The sequence below is a fragment of the Calidris pugnax genome, unplaced genomic scaffold (genome assembly GCF_001431845.1).
Source record: "Calidris pugnax isolate Ruff unplaced genomic scaffold, ASM143184v1 scaffold157, whole genome shotgun sequence".
In the NCBI taxonomy this organism is placed as follows: Eukaryota; Metazoa; Chordata; class Aves; order Charadriiformes; family Scolopacidae; genus Calidris; species Calidris pugnax.
Window position 1 is genome coordinate 1,902,575 of NW_015090992.1, and position 17,154 is coordinate 1,919,728.

The window sequence follows — 17,154 nt, forward strand, 5'->3', positions numbered from 1 at the left end:
TTTCACCTAGACAAAATTAGACAGAAAGATACTGATTTGTCTAAAGTCATGGTGGGAGTCACGTGTAGTACCAAGCCACAAGAGAATGAAAGGTAATCCCCTTTTTCTTTTTAGTAAGCATGCAAAGCAATCATCCTCTGACTGGTAAAACTAAGCTCTTCTTTGCTGTCTTAGGATATACTGATCTAGTGGCATATTGCCTTATTGGGATTGCAGATAAAGCAGATGGTTAGCCTGCTGGGGTGAGATGCTACTGCTCTAGAATTATCTGAATGTTTCAGCTTTTTCATTTTTCTATCCTATTCCATACAAGAAAAGATTAGAAGAACAAATGTATGAGGCTGGTGAATGGGGAATAATAGAGGCTTGTCCATTCTTTTTACTATTCATGAATAAAATGAATTTAATATTTGGAAATCTTGAGAGGTATATGTATATATTCAGGACTTCCGTCATTAAAAGAGAGGAGAGAGTTTTTCTTGCTTTAGAGTACTGTGAAGATTCATTTAAGAGGTTTTGCAAGAAAAATGGCTCAGTTATGTGACTAAGGTTACCTGACTCTGGTGGCACCAGGTAGAAAAGGAAAATGCTGCCAGATTTATCCTCTTGATCAGGTGGCTGACCACACCGGGTTCCTGGAAAAACACTCCTGCCCTGTGATGGGACATGATGGCCAACTGGAGAACACAGCAGGAAGGCACTGGGCTGCTCTGAGGGGTGTCAAATTCAGCAGGGCCTTTTTAGGCTAATCAGAATATTTCAGGTCTTGCTTTATACTGATGGAAATTATTGTATTTCTTCTCGAAAGCAATAAGACAGGCCTATTTTGTTCTTGGGGACTTTTACCTCGTCCTCCCTCTCCATTCAGGATTGCCTCCCATGATTTTCCTGGCACTGCACCTCAGAAAAGCATGAGGCAGTTCCTCATCTGCCTGCAGGTTAGCCATCTCTTTTTCTTCCATGACTTCTAGAAGAGCTCCAGAGTTTCTGCAATCAACATCTCAAGCATCAGCTTGATCTTTGTGTCAAAGTCCAGCCCTTGAGGCTGGAAGTCAGGGAAGCAGAGGTAAAAGAATCTTGACCACAGTCTCTCTTAACAGCTTAGCAAGGAGAAAGGAGAATGAAAAAAGCACTTGTGCTGAAGACAGTGCTGTGAAGTGGACCTGCTGGCCCTTGTCAGCTATAGCAGAAAGTATTAATGCAGCATGGGGCAAAAGGACAAGTGTGGTGAAGTGAGGTTTAGCCTGTCTGATGGACTCATTCATATCACAGTCCCATCACAGCTACGCTGGGGACTATGAGGGAGGCCAATGTCCTGGGCTCTCTCTGCTCACATTCATGTTCTGGCCTCTGCATTAATGTTTTGAGCACTCAGAAGTTGTCTGCATTTTCACAGATTCACCCCAGTAACAAATTGAAGAATATAGACTGGCAGCCCTGCTTTTTGACAATCCTCAGTTCATCCTCCCACCCGTGACGCTGTCCGCGTGTGCTGGCTGAGACCGAAAATTCAAGCAATCTCCTTCCAAACATCAAAGTTCAGTTATTAATCAGAAAATGGGGTGAAAACATATCAAACAGACTTTCCCATTCCTGACCCTTGCAGCCCTGTGTCTGTTTTCACATGAAACTCCTCCACAAGGGTTCAAGAGAGGAGACAGCAAGATACCTCTTAACAGGAATGTACTGATGGACACGGAAAGGTGTAGCTGGTTGGTAAACTCAGCGTACCTTGTAACTGATCTTCATCAGCACTTACAGTGGGAGCTGTCCTTGACTTTGTCAGCATATTTGGCCCAAAGCAGATGGCAAGATTACTGGAATGTATCCTGCTGGTTGAAGAGTTTTGGCTGATGTGGTGGAGCAGAGAAAGAAACTACTTGAGGGGGAAGAGATTTGCTCTAGGCAATTTTCAGCCACCCTAGGGGAACACAAATATTGTATGACATCAGTGCATCAATTCAGTGGCTGCCACTTCTCTATAGAAGTGCATTTCCATTAAACTCACAGAAATGATGCTACCGCTAAAAAAAGAAAAGTGTGTGCATTTCTCAGTGACTTACCTCAGTGAATGGCAGAAGTGTTATTCAAACATCCCCAAAAGCAGCTCAGCATGAGGTTAATTTTAAGATCTGGACCAACAGGTCAACATTGCAGAATCCTATGTCATTAAGCAGATCAATAACATTAATAAATCTTATAATGTTTCACTGGAGGCTTTCCTAAGGCACATGAAAGCTTGTGGTTGTGTTGTGTAGCTTCCACAGTATTCTAAGTCAGCTTTCAGGTCTCCTGCTCTTCAATTATGAAGCGTGGTGTTTGTCATTTCCATGCCTGATCTACAGCACAGTGACTAACTTCACTAAGATACTGCAACCTCTTTCCCCTTTCTCATGACAGTCATTTTGTGAAGCTATCTAAAAGACCTTATAGAAGTGTCCTGACCAGAAAAATGCTTTCCTGTGTTACCTTACCTCCAAATCAACTGAGAGTGAGCTACTAGAAATGATAGGCTTTCAAATGAGGCTGTCGCAGCAACTTGTTGTGCTCTACCAGCCACTCCATAACAGTGGCACTGCTTGCAAAGCTTACTTTTTCAGTCCTCCCAACTTGCCCTGCTTCCTTGGCTTCTCCAAAGGTAGCATTCCTTCTGCTCTCCTTGTCACAGTTCTCTCATTAGGACTACCTGAGGAGGATTCAGGAGAAGAAAATAAAACAAGTTTCCCATAGGAACATGACAAATCATTGTCTTCCTTGGTATTTTTTGCCCTGGGGTCCCAGGTAGGCCAAATCCAGCCCCTGAAGTGAGCCTGCATGTTAGCAAGGAGCTATCACAGCTGGAAGTCATCTTCACAGAAGAATTATCTTCAAAGTCTCTGCCTACAGGTATATAGGTTGGCTTTGGATGTTACCATCACCTCCTTTGTTGTGGACGTCCTTCATCTCCTGGAATGCTTTATCACTGGCAGCTAGTTTGAAGACCCACTCAGATGATGATCCTCTTTCCAGGAGATCCTGCAGGGTATGCAGGCAGGGGCAGAAGAACAATCACATCAGTGAAGAAAGGCTTGTGACAAGTGAACCTTGCCTCAGATACAAAATTTGGATGGGGAGGTGGACTGTGTTTTCATTGGGCTGGGATCTAGCTGTTGCTTTACACAGATTACATTGGGAAGAGGCTGCTTTTGCCCTGCACTCCTTTTGGACTAGTGAACTACACAAACGTTAATGAAGTCAGTCTTTCTCCTTTCCAGAGGGAAATGAGGTTATGGGTCAAGCCTTCACATTCAGATCTTGAACTCCCCAATGTTCATGCCACAAACTAGGCTGAATGTCAAGCAAAGATTGATTAAACCACAAATTCCCAGGGAGGCCTTACCCAAGGAGCATATACAGCTAGAGCTCTTTTACAGCCTGGAAGCTGCAAGAAAAGGAGAAACAGCATTGAATCCTGCTGTGCCTCATCCTTTGGGAAGACCTAGGCAACTACACTGTTTTGTCCTAGAGACAGGACAAAGCCGCACATGGCAGATGAGAGATACTGTCAAAGATCCTTTCAGAGGAGCTATTTTTCCTTTATTTTTCCCCATTTGGAAAAAAAAAACCCAAAAGTCCTTGTAGCTGCTGTGCATAGGAAAGATATGCCAGGGAATTATTCCAGGTATCATCACCATGATCACAGAATATTCATAGTTGGAAGGGACCTTTAAGATCATCAAGTCCAACAAGAAACAAAACCAAACCAAACAAAAAAACACACACACACCCCAAAAAAACCAAACAACACCACCAACCAACACACCCACCCACAAACAGACACAAACCAACAATCTTGGGCACTAGAGCATGCCCTGAAGAGCCATGTCTACATGTTTCTTAAACACTTCCAGGGATGGTGACTCCACCACCTCCCTGGGCAGGCTGTTCCAGTGCCTGATCACCCTCTCAGTAAAGTAAGTCTTCCTCATATCTAATCTAAACCTCCCCTGCCACAACTTCAGACCATTTCCTCTGGTCCTGTCATTATTCCCTTGGGAGAATAGGCCAACACCCACCTCTCTACAACCTCCTTTCAGGTAGTTGTAGAGGGCAATGAGGTCTCCCCTCAGCCTCCTCTTCTCCAAACTAAACATGCCCAGTTCCTTCAGCCTCTCCTCATATGCCCTCACCTTATCCTCACCTTGCCCAGGTGGCCAAGAGGGCCAGTGGCATCCTGGCCTGTATCAGGAATGGAGAGCCACCAAGCTGGTGAGAGGTCTGGAGAACAAGTCCATGTGCCTATGCAGAGTTTCCAGGAGGATCTGTTCCATGATCTTGCTGGGCACTGAAGTGAGAGTGACAGGCCTGTAGTTCTATGGGTCTTCCTTTTTGCTGCTTTTAAAAATGGGGGTTATGTTTCCTCTTTTTCAGTCAATAAGAACTTCATGGGACTGACATGACTTCTCAAAATGATAGCTAGTTGCCTAGCAACTTCATCTGGTGGTTCCCTCAGGACCATTGGATCCTAGATCTCAACAGCTTTTGGGAGGCCCATTTACAGACAAGCATTGCTGTGAACATCATAGTTCTATAGATTTTCTATGGATGGCCCAGCTCTTCCAAAACTGTTCTCATCTACCATTTAGAATGACTGCACCGGTACCAAGAATCAACTGACTGGTGCTTAACTGATTGTCAGGTTTGCCAGTTGAAAGCAGATTTGAAGCTTTTGATGATCAAAAGCTATCCCTTCAACCAGGGAATGGAGGACACAAGAATACACCCCTGTACATCTGGTGCATCTTGTTCTGGCTGTGAATACACTCAGCTGAACCTCCACCTGTAAACCTGGCATCCCTCATGCCATGTTGTATTATTACTGCTCTTTACTTACACACTCACTTTACAGGGAAAGAACAGTTCCAAAGATAATGTGGATATGTTTTAAAAACTCTCACATCCTCCCTCCTGATGGAGCCTGCCATACCCCAGAGACAAGAGAGGGTAACCACCCTGAATTCTCAGGATGTAATAAGGCCTGATGGATGCCCCCCTCTCAGACCATCTTGCCTTGTGCTTGCAGAGACATAAGAAGCCTGGGGTGTTGCCTCATATTGGAGCAACCTGCCGCCTGCTCATAGAAAGCCCTTGTGGCCCAAAATATTTGCTAGCCCTCTTGACTTCATAAGCGGAGAAGCTTTACTGCAGGGTTTGGATGGTTTAGATGGAGAAATGGATGGGATCACTTCCAGCCCCCCGATTTCATCCAGCACATGCAACCTGTGATGATAGGCTGCAGGGCAAAAGGTCCCAAGCAATCAGGGGAGAAACATCTGGTCAGAGAGGTAGGTCAGGCAGACCATGCCGTAGGTTTGCAGCCCCAAGGGCCCCATGGCTCCTGTTGCTGTGACAGCTAAGTGTTTTCCTCTTCTGAGCTCAGTTCCCCAACAGCATGGCCTGGTCGTGGGGGCAGAAGGCAGGGGTGGCACAGGGATCAGTCTGACCCTGTGCCCCAGCAAGGGCAGCTCAACTCCTGGCTGGGCCCTAGGCAGAGGAGCGGTGGCCACAACACCATCATTGTAATGGCTTTAAGCTAGAGGGGACCAGATTTAGATTGGAGATTAGGAGAAAGTTCTTTACTGTGAGGGTGGTGGAGCACCGGAACAGGTTGCCCAGGGAGGTGGTTGAGGCCCCATCCCTGGAGATAAGGCCCTGGGCAACCTGGTCCTAGTTGGGGGTGTCCCTGCTGACTGTGGGGAGGTTGGACTAGATGGCATTTGGAGATCCCTTCCAGCCTGGACAATTCTATGATTCTGTGATTCTATGATTGTAGCAGCAGGGTAGGCTCTGCCCCAGACCCAGGAACATCCATCCCTCCCTGCAACACGCAAGAAGCTGAAGATGGCAGCATTTGCAAGGCCACATCATGAGGCTTAAGTTCACCATGGCAACACTGTGGGGCTGGCACTCCCCTGAGGTCCAGGCCACAACAGGGGCGGGGTTTCTCCTGAGCGATAGCGTCAAGAGCCAGTGGGAGAGGGGAAAGCTGGCTGGGAGCCAATGGGAGCCGGGAGGGATTAGTATCCCCTCAGCCTGGGCCCGTCTGGGTGGCCATGGCCGGCACTGGAGACTTGTTACTGCTGCCGCTTCGGGGCCCTGGCAGCCAGATCTGAAGTGGTCGGTGGAAAAACATTGTATATTCGAAACCGTAGATGGAAAAGACCCATCAAAATTCATGAGGGATATTAATTTTAATATATATGAGAAAGAGAGTGACAATATGCAACCAGTCGTGCTCTGTGTGATGAATTGCAGTCCACTCACATGTAGTGCTTGCAGTAATATCCATTTGCAGTGATATATCATTTTCTTTATTATTTAATCTTATAGCACTTTATTAGACCATCGAATTTTATGGTTGTTTCAGGAGTCATGGGGACATGACTAGAAACTGTGTGTAACATCCCCTCCTGTGTGATACGAGGCCTCCATTTGGCAAGTTCACAAGTGAAATTCTCTATTCTTTACCTTGGATGAATGGTTTATGCTGCATCACACCTCTTTAATTTGTTTTTAAAAGACTTCCACCAAGGGATGCTTTTCCTTTTTTCATGTCAAATGGGCAGTGGTGTGTCTCCCTGAATGCAGAACAGGTTCCTCCTGACTTGCATTGACAAGAGACAGGATAAACTGCCTTTCAACAGAGTCCTCAGGAGGTTTTCACCTGGGAATCTTCCTGAAAGAGGAAAAGATTGGAGCAGGTCATGGGTAAGAGCATTTCTAGATAAGAGTTTTGCTTCTAATCTTGCTTCTACATTAAATGAGTGTTATAAATCCAGATACCAGTTGTGAGGTGGGATCTCTAAATAAATTTCAGAGAATGTGGCAACTGTCACATTGAAACAGATCAGCTAAGATGTTGGATGGCATACCTCTTTAATCAGCTCATACTGAGCGCAATGGAATTTTCCAAGTGCTTTAATGGTATTAAGTAAGATCCCTTGTAAAATCAGAACAAACCAGATGAGATAATAGTGGCCAAAGGAGGTGTTCGTGACGTGATTAAAGAAAAAGGCATAGATGTTCAGATGTTGATGAAAAGTGTACAGGAGCAAGGATAGAATATTAAGGAGAAATATAAATGTAATCAAAAATTTATTATAACATTATGAAAAAGTTTCAATAAATGGTAAAAAAAGAATGCAGTTTCAACAGTCAGATGGAGAGTATGTGACAGCATTACAATCTCAGGAGTGAAGTAGCTATAAAATGCAGCAGTGTTGACTGAAATATGTAGGCAACGCCAAAAAAAATGGGAAGCATTTCCTTCCAGGGAGGAAAGGGTGTTGAACTGTAAAAGCTGCAGATCCACTAGAATAAAGGGTGGCAGCCACTTGCTTGTGTTGAATAGCCTAAAATGCAAAGGAGAGTAGCCAAGAACACAGGAATTGCTTCAACAAAGATTTGAATTCTCGAAGGACTGAGAAACTGGTTACAGGGTGACGTGTGGCTGAGCAGTGTAATTCATCACTTTTGAGGCATCCTTTCTTAGCCCCATAGGAAGACAGGGCTGTAAGCCTTGGCTCAGTTTTAAGGTGAACATCTAATTGCTCTGTTTCCATACATGCAGTTGGAAATGCTGGTGCCAAGTGAGGATGAAGAGCTCTCAGGTCGGAACTTTGTACAGGCACCTCTAGCAGTGCTGAGTGTTATCAGAGGGACAGAGGGATAAGAGGGATATCAGGGCTCAATGAGGTAATAAGAATACTGGGACAGTGTTTAATTAAGTGAGGGAAGAGGGGGAATATCGCTTCAGCAATGAACAAGTTTTGTATCCCTTGAAGTACCTGACGGTTCACAAACAAAGCATCCCTATTTTCAGCTACATTAAAGCTTGCAGTACCTAATTCATTGTGTCTTGTGTATCATGTTAATGAGTAATTGGACTTGAGTTTCCAGTACTTGAGCTTCAGACAGAACTGAAGCAGCAAGTTTGAGAACAACTATCTGTAAGAAAAAAGGAGCTATCTTAAGAAATTTGATAAATCTATTAGTGTTCACTATCATACTATTAGTAGAAAAAAACAATATGGATGCTGCAAATATAGGTTTTGTATACCCAGAAGTTATTTTTACAGACATTAAAGCTTACTTTGAAGACTGGAAAACTGATTCCTAAGTGAGGGAGCAGAACCATGGATTTGACAGCCATATAAGGTATGGTTAGGAAATAACTTTTTTGAAATTATACTTAGATGACAGGAAGATATGCCTGAATAAAGTCAGTAATATTGCAACATGCAGGATAGCCACAATGGAGTTTGCCACTTTACTGTAATTTGTTAAGGTGTTTTAATTCCAGCTATTCCATAGCTTTGTGAATATTAGGTGGTCCATTAGCTAAAAAAGTTCTTTGTGGGTTTTGTTTTTCATTTTGCTTATTATTTTTCAAAAAAACTTCTTGGGAAAAGCTGGGAAACATTTTCCAGTCAGCTTTCCAGGTGGCAGGGGAAGGTAAAGGGAATGTGTTCTTTCTGAGTTAACTAATGTGTGATATTTACTATAAGCCTAAATCACACTATAGAGAAAGGTACTTAACACACAGTAATTAACCGATAATTCTTAGTATGAAGTAAGAACACCCTTTCAGTGCTAAGCATGAGATAAAAGCATTGCAGCTGGTAATCAAAAATATATTCTAATGTGATTTGAAATGTTTCTTAAAGCAAGCTTTTTTTTCAAAAGTGCATTAATTAAAACATTGGAATTTTAATACAAAGTGGGATGATTTAACCCTCTTTTTATGTTTCTAAGTATACCAAAGTTGCATCAAGCTAATGCTTTTCATTTTGTTAATGTGCTGGAGATGCTTAAATAATAGGGATGATTGGGAAAGCCTATTTTGGCAACTTAGTGACAATGCCACCCTGATAAATAAGGAAAGGCATCTACAAAAGTGCTCTTATACTTTCATTAGTTTTCTGCTACACTGAGACTGCATCTCATGTTTATACACCACAACAAAATGGGTTTGTGAATTTGCCTCTGGATTTGGTGACTGTATGGAGGGAATCCTGAATTTTTGACTCTTGAGAACTTGCTTAGGTGGTGATTTAGACTAGAATAGCCATTGTGCATGTTTTTTCTTGGGCATTCTCAGCACTACAAATTCCTCATTTCTATTAGAATAACATCTTTCCAGCCTCACATAGTTGTGTAACTATGTGCTTCAGTGTAAAGTCCTGCTCCATTATTTTTTTTTTGTGGGGAACCTAATCTGCAATCGCAGTTCTCCATTTCTGCAAAGGAAAGCACTAGGCAGATAAGGTACAACCATTTTGTTTCGTTCGACCTGGTGTGCAAGGAAGCTACAGTCAACTGTAGGTGTTGCCCTTGACTATTTTACTTCTTTCAAGGAGAATAAGTAAAACAGGGAATCTTGCTCAAATAGCTATGCAGTGAGTTGTTACAAAATTATATTCTCTATTGCGAGCCTGTGGTCCTGGGACAGATGGGATGGGAGTTCTATTGTTATTGGAAAGGATAATAAAGAAACAAGCCAAAAGCAAATTTAGTGTTAGGTCCTTCCTGTCATTTCCAAGTACAGACTGAGCTTTAACAGTTTCTGTGTGAATCAGGAATAAGTCTACTGTTTTCTGCCATTTCACACAGTGCTAGTGAACATACCTTTTCAGGTGGTTTAGTATGGTCTTTAACAAGCTGTGTGTGAAGTTTTGATTTTGCTAAAGGATTGGGTTCTGCTCTTCCAGCACTATGGTTGGGTGTACCCTTTCAGGCTGAATACTTCCAAACAGCTGTGGTCCATGAAGCATTTCAGTATGCTTCTTGGTTTTATATTTTGGACTTTGTTCTGACAGTTTATGGAAGTGGAGCAATGTTCAGTGTCAGGATTGGAAAAGGAATGCAACTTTATAGTTGCAATTTTCAAGGGTTAAATCTGGAGGTGGTTGTTTCACGCTGCTCCTGAAATACAAAATTGTTCTTTGGTATTGTCAATTCTGCCTCCAGTCTCTTAATTTTGGTTTTTATCTTTATGTCTATCACTGTACTCATTCAGCATTGGGTCATTGCTTCCATTATATCCCCAGTCACCAGGTCACTGCCTTTTGTGGCACGCATGACAAAATGGACTCAAATGCTTTTCTTTTGGAAGTGGAGACAGCTCTGGTTTGCTGGAAGTCAAATAAGCCCAGACAGTGCAAATTCCCAACACATGTGCCTTCCAAAAATGCAGATAAGAATAATTTCAGATAACTGGAAATACCTCCTTGGCTTCATCCCCCTCTGTCTCTTCTTTCCATCTAACCAGTTCTCAAATGTGTATTTATTAATTTATCCTTTAGATTTACTCTTGCAAGGTATTGTGCAGGCTTAGCCAAGGTCATTCATTAAAATGTGGAAGTGCAGATGCAGTGACAGACAATAATGACAGCAGGTTTCTCCCAACCACAACATGTTCTTGACAGTGCTATATTTATATGAAGAATACATATTAAGAGGTGAAGTGCTTGTAGATGTCTTCCAGAAACAGGGCAGTATATTCCTGAGTTTTGCAGAACAAGTGGACTTCACTGTGTATCACAAATAGATGTCCGATTGCAGTGCATTAGCTCATAAACAGATAATTACCCTTGTATTTTCTTTGGCTTTATATCTCTTGTTTAGACCTTTGCTAGAGGGCTAAGTCTGGTTGGTTGAAATCAATTTCTCAATGACCCAAATAGAAAAGAAGGAGCAGGTTAAATGGTGAGCGAGCATGAATCAGATCTTGGAGAGGGTAAGTTGCTTTGCCCGAGTTCAGATCAATTTATCTAAATACCTGAATGTTTTTCAGGTTCACATTGGCTGGAATATATTAAAAGAAACATTTCCAGTTTTCTGCTATATAAGAGTTTTGAGTGTCCTAGAGAACGTATCGTATGTACGTCTTTGTATTTCCACTTTTCTCTGCTGTCAGCTTTTTCTCTTTCCCAGCACTAAGTACAATGCTGACAGAGGTCAATCTCCTCCTTTTTGCAAAAGGAGTATTTTGCCCTGTTACATTGTATGGACAAGCCCATGCAAGATGCTTTGTGGCTGGGGAAACATGGTCTGCAATGAAAGCTATTCTTCATATGAGATTGTACTGAAGGCCTGAGAAAGTTTTAGGTGAAAAATACTACTTAACGTCTGGTTTTGTCCCTGCAAGAGTGGAGCCCTGCAGGAAGCTAAAGCTGTTCAAGTTAGGAGGAACAGTTTGAAGTCAAACCTTTACGGGCAGGATAGTCCTTTTTTGGCACAAGTATGAAAATATCTGTAACTACCAGAATGTTCCCAGGCTCCTGTGTGAAAGAGTAGCCCTTCTGCATTGAACTTGAGTGGCAAGGTTTTGGTAGCATGGGGCTACAGGGGTGGCTTCTGTGTGAAGCTGCTAGAAGCTTTGCCTATATCTGATGGAACCGATGCCAGCTGGCTCCAAGACAGACCTGCTGCTGGCCAAAGCTGAGCCCATCAGTAACGGTGGTAACACCTCTGTGAAAACAAGTTTAAGGGGAAAAACTGCTGCACAACAGTAGCCAGAGAGAGGAGTGAGAGTATGTGAGAGAAATACCTCTGCAGATACCAGTGAAGAAGGAGGGGGAGGAGGTGCTCCAGGCTGCCAGTGCAGCCTGTGATGCAGACCATGGTGAGGGAGGCTGTCCCTCTGCAGCCCATAAAGGTTAATGGTGAGCAGAAGTCCAGCTGCAGGCCTTGGATGACCCCATGCCAGAGCAGGTGGATGTGCCTGAAGGAGTCTGTGGCCCCTTGGAGAGCCTGCGCTGGAGCAGGCTACTGACAGGAGCTGTGAACCAGTGGAGAGGGACTCACACTGGAGCAGTCTGTTCCTGAAGGACTGCACACTGTGGAAGGACCCACAATGGAGCAGTTCTTGAAGAACCACAGTCTGTGGGAAGGACCCCACGCTGGAGTTGGGGAAAAGAACATGGAGGAAGGAGCAGCAGAGAGAGTATGTGATGACCTGACTGCAAGCCTCATTCCTCATCCATCTATGCCAATGGAGGGGAGGAGGCAGAGAAAATCAGGTGTGAAGTTGAGCCCAGGAAAAAAGGGAGAGGTGGGGGGAAGGTGTTGTAAGATTTGGTTTTATGTCTCATTTCCCATACTGTGATTTGATTAGTAATAAATTAATTTCCCCAAGTTGAGTGTATTTTGCCTGTGCTGGTAATTGCTGAGGATCTTATCTCAATCCATGAGCATTTCATTACATTTTCTCTCCCCTGTCTCCAGTAGAGCAGCAGAGTGATAGAGTAGCTTTCGAGGGCACCTGGAGTCCAGCCAGGGTCAACCCATCACACCTTCCCATACTGTCATTGATGAGGGAAGATAAAATCTGTCTGATCCAAATATTAGTTTATAAAAAAATAAGTGTGGGGGGAGAATTAGGAACTCTCAAAATTATGCAGTCTCTTGAGCTCTGACTGATTTCCTAGTTGTTTCATAAATGAAACAGTAATTCTTCTTCTACCGTAAGCCTGACATAACTGATATATTTATTTGTTTTAAACACAGCAACTATGGGCATTGTCAGCTCTGATGTGACCTGCATATTATCTAGTGAAAAGAAAATCCATTAATCCATTTTTCTCCTGTCATTCTAGCTCTTTCCAAGGCATCAAGTTTAATCCTTTAATAAATACATAAATATACACATCTGGGTTCTCTTAGAGCTGTGGCCAGAGTGATTATTTATGGTACTTGCACTGCTTCTTCAAGGAGTGGTGCAGGAACTTACTCTTCAGATGTAGCTCTCTCAGCTCGCCCAGCGCTGTCCCTGCTATCTTCTGCCCCAGTGGCAATTAGCAGGTGCAGAAAACCTGGATGTATGTAGAGCGAACTTTCTTGGACCTAGACACTTTCAGTTTGTTTGACTTAAAGATGGTGGAATGCCAGTAGGATCTGGTGACTTGGAAGGGTTGCTTTCTGGTTCTTTTCATACATGGAGATGGCAGCAGCACTTGATCACCACCACTCATCTGTTGCTCTTTGCTGCACCCCTGTGTGCTCCAGTAAAGCAGGGCTTGCTAGAATAAGGCCATGGGGAAGCAGCTCTGGTTTTTCCCTTACTGCAGGGAAGGAAAAGCTCTGTAATTTATGCCTACCTCTTAACTGTAACTGGTTGAGATCAACAGTAGCAGCAGCAGGAGAAAAAAAAACCCAAACCAAACCAATTTGAGAAAGCCTCATCTAATAGGGTTTAGCTCTGCTTTTTGAGGAGGCCTCTCCAGATGGCAGCTTAGCATCGCTCCAGGGGAACAGTTATCTGAATTTCATGGAGAGTAGTCTAGAAGGAGAACTCGTAAATGAATGATTGCTTCCATTTCAGGGTTTGACAGCAGTCTTTTGAGTGACTTCTGTGGAGCCTCAAATTCTCCTTAATCCTGCTGAGTATTAGACAGCAGAATATTCTTCAAATTTCACCCTTTTCTATTACCCTTTCTGTTGTATTGCCAGGTCCTGTTTTGTACCCTCCATTTTAAATACACTCGTCCATTTTGCCTGTTCTCAGGATCATATGAGAACTGATGTATTTAACTCAGTAACGGTGGTAACACCTCTGTGAAAACAAGTTTAAGGGGAAAAACTGCTGCACAACAGTAGCCAGAGAGAGGAGTGAGAGTATGTGAGAGAAATACCTCTGCAGATACCAGTGAAGAAGGAGGGGGAGGAGGTGCTCCAGGCTGCCAGTGCAGCCTGTGATGCAGACCATGGTGAGGGAGGCTGTCCCTCTGCAGCCCATAAAGGTTAATGGTGAGCAGAAGTCCAGCTGCAGGCCTTGGATGACCCCATGCCAGAGCAGGTGGATGTGCCTGAAGGAGTCTGTGGCCCCTTGGAGAGCCTGCGCTGGAGCAGGCTACTGACAGGAGCTGTGAACCAGTGGAGAGGGACTCACACTGGAGCAGTCTGTTCCTGAAGGACTGCACACTGTGGAAGGACCCACAATGGAGCAGTTCTTGAAGAACCACAGTCTGTGGGAAGGACCCCACGCTGGAGTTGGGGAAAAGAACATGGAGGAAGGAGCAGCAGAGAGAGTATGTGATGACCTGACTGCAAGCCTCATTCCTCATCCATCTATGCCAATGGAGGGGAGGAGGCAGAGAAAATCAGGTGTGAAGTTGAGCCCAGGAAAAAAGGGAGAGGTGGGGGGAAGGTGTTGTAAGATTTGGTTTTATGTCTCATTTCCCATACTGTGATTTGATTAGTAATAAATTAATTTCCCCAAGTTGAGTGTATTTTGCCTGTGCTGGTAATTGCTGAGGATCTTATCTCAATCCATGAGCATTTCATTACATTTTCTCTCCCCTGTCTCCAGTAGAGCAGCAGAGTGATAGAGTAGCTTTCGAGGGCACCTGGAGTCCAGCCAGGGTCAACCCATCACACCTTCCCATACTGTCATTGATGAGGGAAGATAAAATCTGTCTGATCCAAATATTAGTTTATAAAAAAATAAGTGTGGGGGGAGAATTAGGAACTCTCAAAATTATGCAGTCTCTTGAGCTCTGACTGATTTCCTAGTTGTTTCATAAATGAAACAGTAATTCTTCTTCTACCGTAAGCCTGACATAACTGATATATTTATTTGTTTTAAACACAGCAACTATGGGCATTGTCAGCTCTGATGTGACCTGCATATTATCTAGTGAAAAGAAAATCCATTAATCCATTTTTCTCCTGTCATTCTAGCTCTTTCCAAGGCATCAAGTTTAATCCTTTAATAAATACATAAATATACACATCTGGGTTCTCTTAGAGCTGTGGCCAGAGTGATTATTTATGGTACTTGCACTGCTTCTTCAAGGAGTGGTGCAGGAACTTACTCTTCAGATGTAGCTCTCTCAGCTCGCCCAGCGCTGTCCCTGCTATCTTCTGCCCCAGTGGCAATTAGCAGGTGCAGAAAACCTGGATGTATGTAGAGCGAACTTTCTTGGACCTAGACACTTTCAGTTTGTTTGACTTAAAGATGGTGGAATGCCAGTAGGATCTGGTGACTTGGAAGGGTTGCTTTCTGGTTCTTTTCATACATGGAGATGGCAGCAGCACTTGATCACCACCACTCATCTGTTGCTCTTTGCTGCACCCCTGTGTGCTCCAGTAAAGCAGGGCTTGCTAGAATAAGGCCATGGGGAAGCAGCTCTGGTTTTTCCCTTACTGCAGGGAAGGAAAAGCTCTGTAATTTATGCCTACCTCTTAACTGTAACTGGTTGAGATCAACAGTAGCAGCAGCAGGAGAAAAAAAAACCCAAACCAAACCAATTTGAGAAAGCCTCATCTAATAGGGTTTAGCTCTGCTTTTTGAGGAGGCCTCTCCAGATGGCAGCTTAGCATCGCTCCAGGGGAACAGTTATCTGAATTTCATGGAGAGTAGTCTAGAAGGAGAACTCGTAAATGAATGATTGCTTCCATTTCAGGGTTTGACAGCAGTCTTTTGAGTGACTTCTGTGGAGCCTCAAATTCTCCTTAATCCTGCTGAGTATTAGACAGCAGAATATTCTTCAAATTTCACCCTTTTCTATTACCCTTTCTGTTGTATTGCCAGGTCCTGTTTTGTACCCTCCATTTTAAATACACTCGTCCATTTTGCCTGTTCTCAGGATCATATGAGAACTGATGTATTTAACAACACAAAGAGGCTAATAAGGAACTCTTTTTCAATGTATGGCGGTTTTCTTCCAAAGTGATCTCTTTAAGGCATCTCCTTGATGTTAATCTTTCTGAGTTTTCCTGCTGGTTGTTTTTATTGGATTTTCTAGAATACAGCAGTGCTTACAGTAAAGGTGATAAATATTTCTATGTGAAACTGATGTTAATGCAGTGAAGCAGTTATGAGAACATCTCGATACTCAGCAAGTTACAGCTTTTTGGTATCAGGTAGCTAACATCTGTCGTAGGAATGGAAAATGAGAGAGAATTTCTAGGAGGGAGGAAAAAAAGGAAGGAAACAGAAACACCACCATCAAACGCCAAAACCAAGAAAACTTGACATGGGTTCTTCGGAGTGTTTTGTTCAGGGTATGTCTTCTACCTAGCACAGGGCGCCCCTACTTGAAGTTCCTGGGTGCTGCCATAACCCACATGCTTGTGAAGCTAACTTTTGCATGGCTCCTGGAACTAGCAGCACCATTTTTTGGAACATGAGACCTGGGACTGAGTGGATGCCTCCATATACACTGTTTTTGATGATGACAAGTACTTCTAGCTTGGAGATAGGGGAAGACATCTATGCTGAGCATGATCAGACTCATGTTCCTCCTCCCATTTTGTGCTGATTGTTCATTCATGGTGTTGTAGGATATTGCCCTCCTGCTTAGCTTCCACAGCCCAACAACCACAGAGGTTCTTCATCTTCTGCCTTTCTGTGGTCAGGTCCTGTCCAGTCAGGGGAAAGGGCTTTTGTGAGACAGTGAGAAAATGAATGCTGGAGTTAAAATCAAATAAAAGATTCAAGAGGAATGTGAAAATGTCCAATAAAAACCTAATATTAATAACAAGGTGGATGGAAGGAGCAAGTGGAAGGTCATAAACTCATATTCATAACATACTACTGGTTTTTGTTTTGTTTTATTTTATGCTGCTATTACATTGAGGAACCCAAATAAAGGGGACTCGTTAGTCTCATTGCTGGATGGAGACAGCAGTGAGAGAGCTGCCAGCCCCAAACTGCTGCTGAACTAGGAAATGCAGTGTATAGTTAAGTGTGTCCATCTGTCCAATGGGAGAGCTTGGGCTAATAAAAGTTTCAGAATGAAGGCTAAACTTTTTCTGGGATAGTGAGCCTGTGTGTGTAGAAATATTTTCACTGAAAGGACTGCAGAATTTAGAGATTATAATTGTTATTTAATGGTGTGTTTATCTGTGGATACTTGGTAAGTGTATTTTGAAGGGAACAGTGTTAAAAAAATAAACTGAGGGTGAGAACCAGAACTAAACTCTTATGCTTCTAACATGTAGCTGAGCAAATGTCAAAGTATGGAAAATGAGTACTGAATCCAGTCAATGATGGATATGCTATATTTTTTCCATTCTGCTGACATCAGGTCTGGACTGTGAAGCAGGCATCCACCAGGAGAAGTTGTGCTCCTTAGAACTGTGGTATGAATTAGAGCACAACGTCTTGCC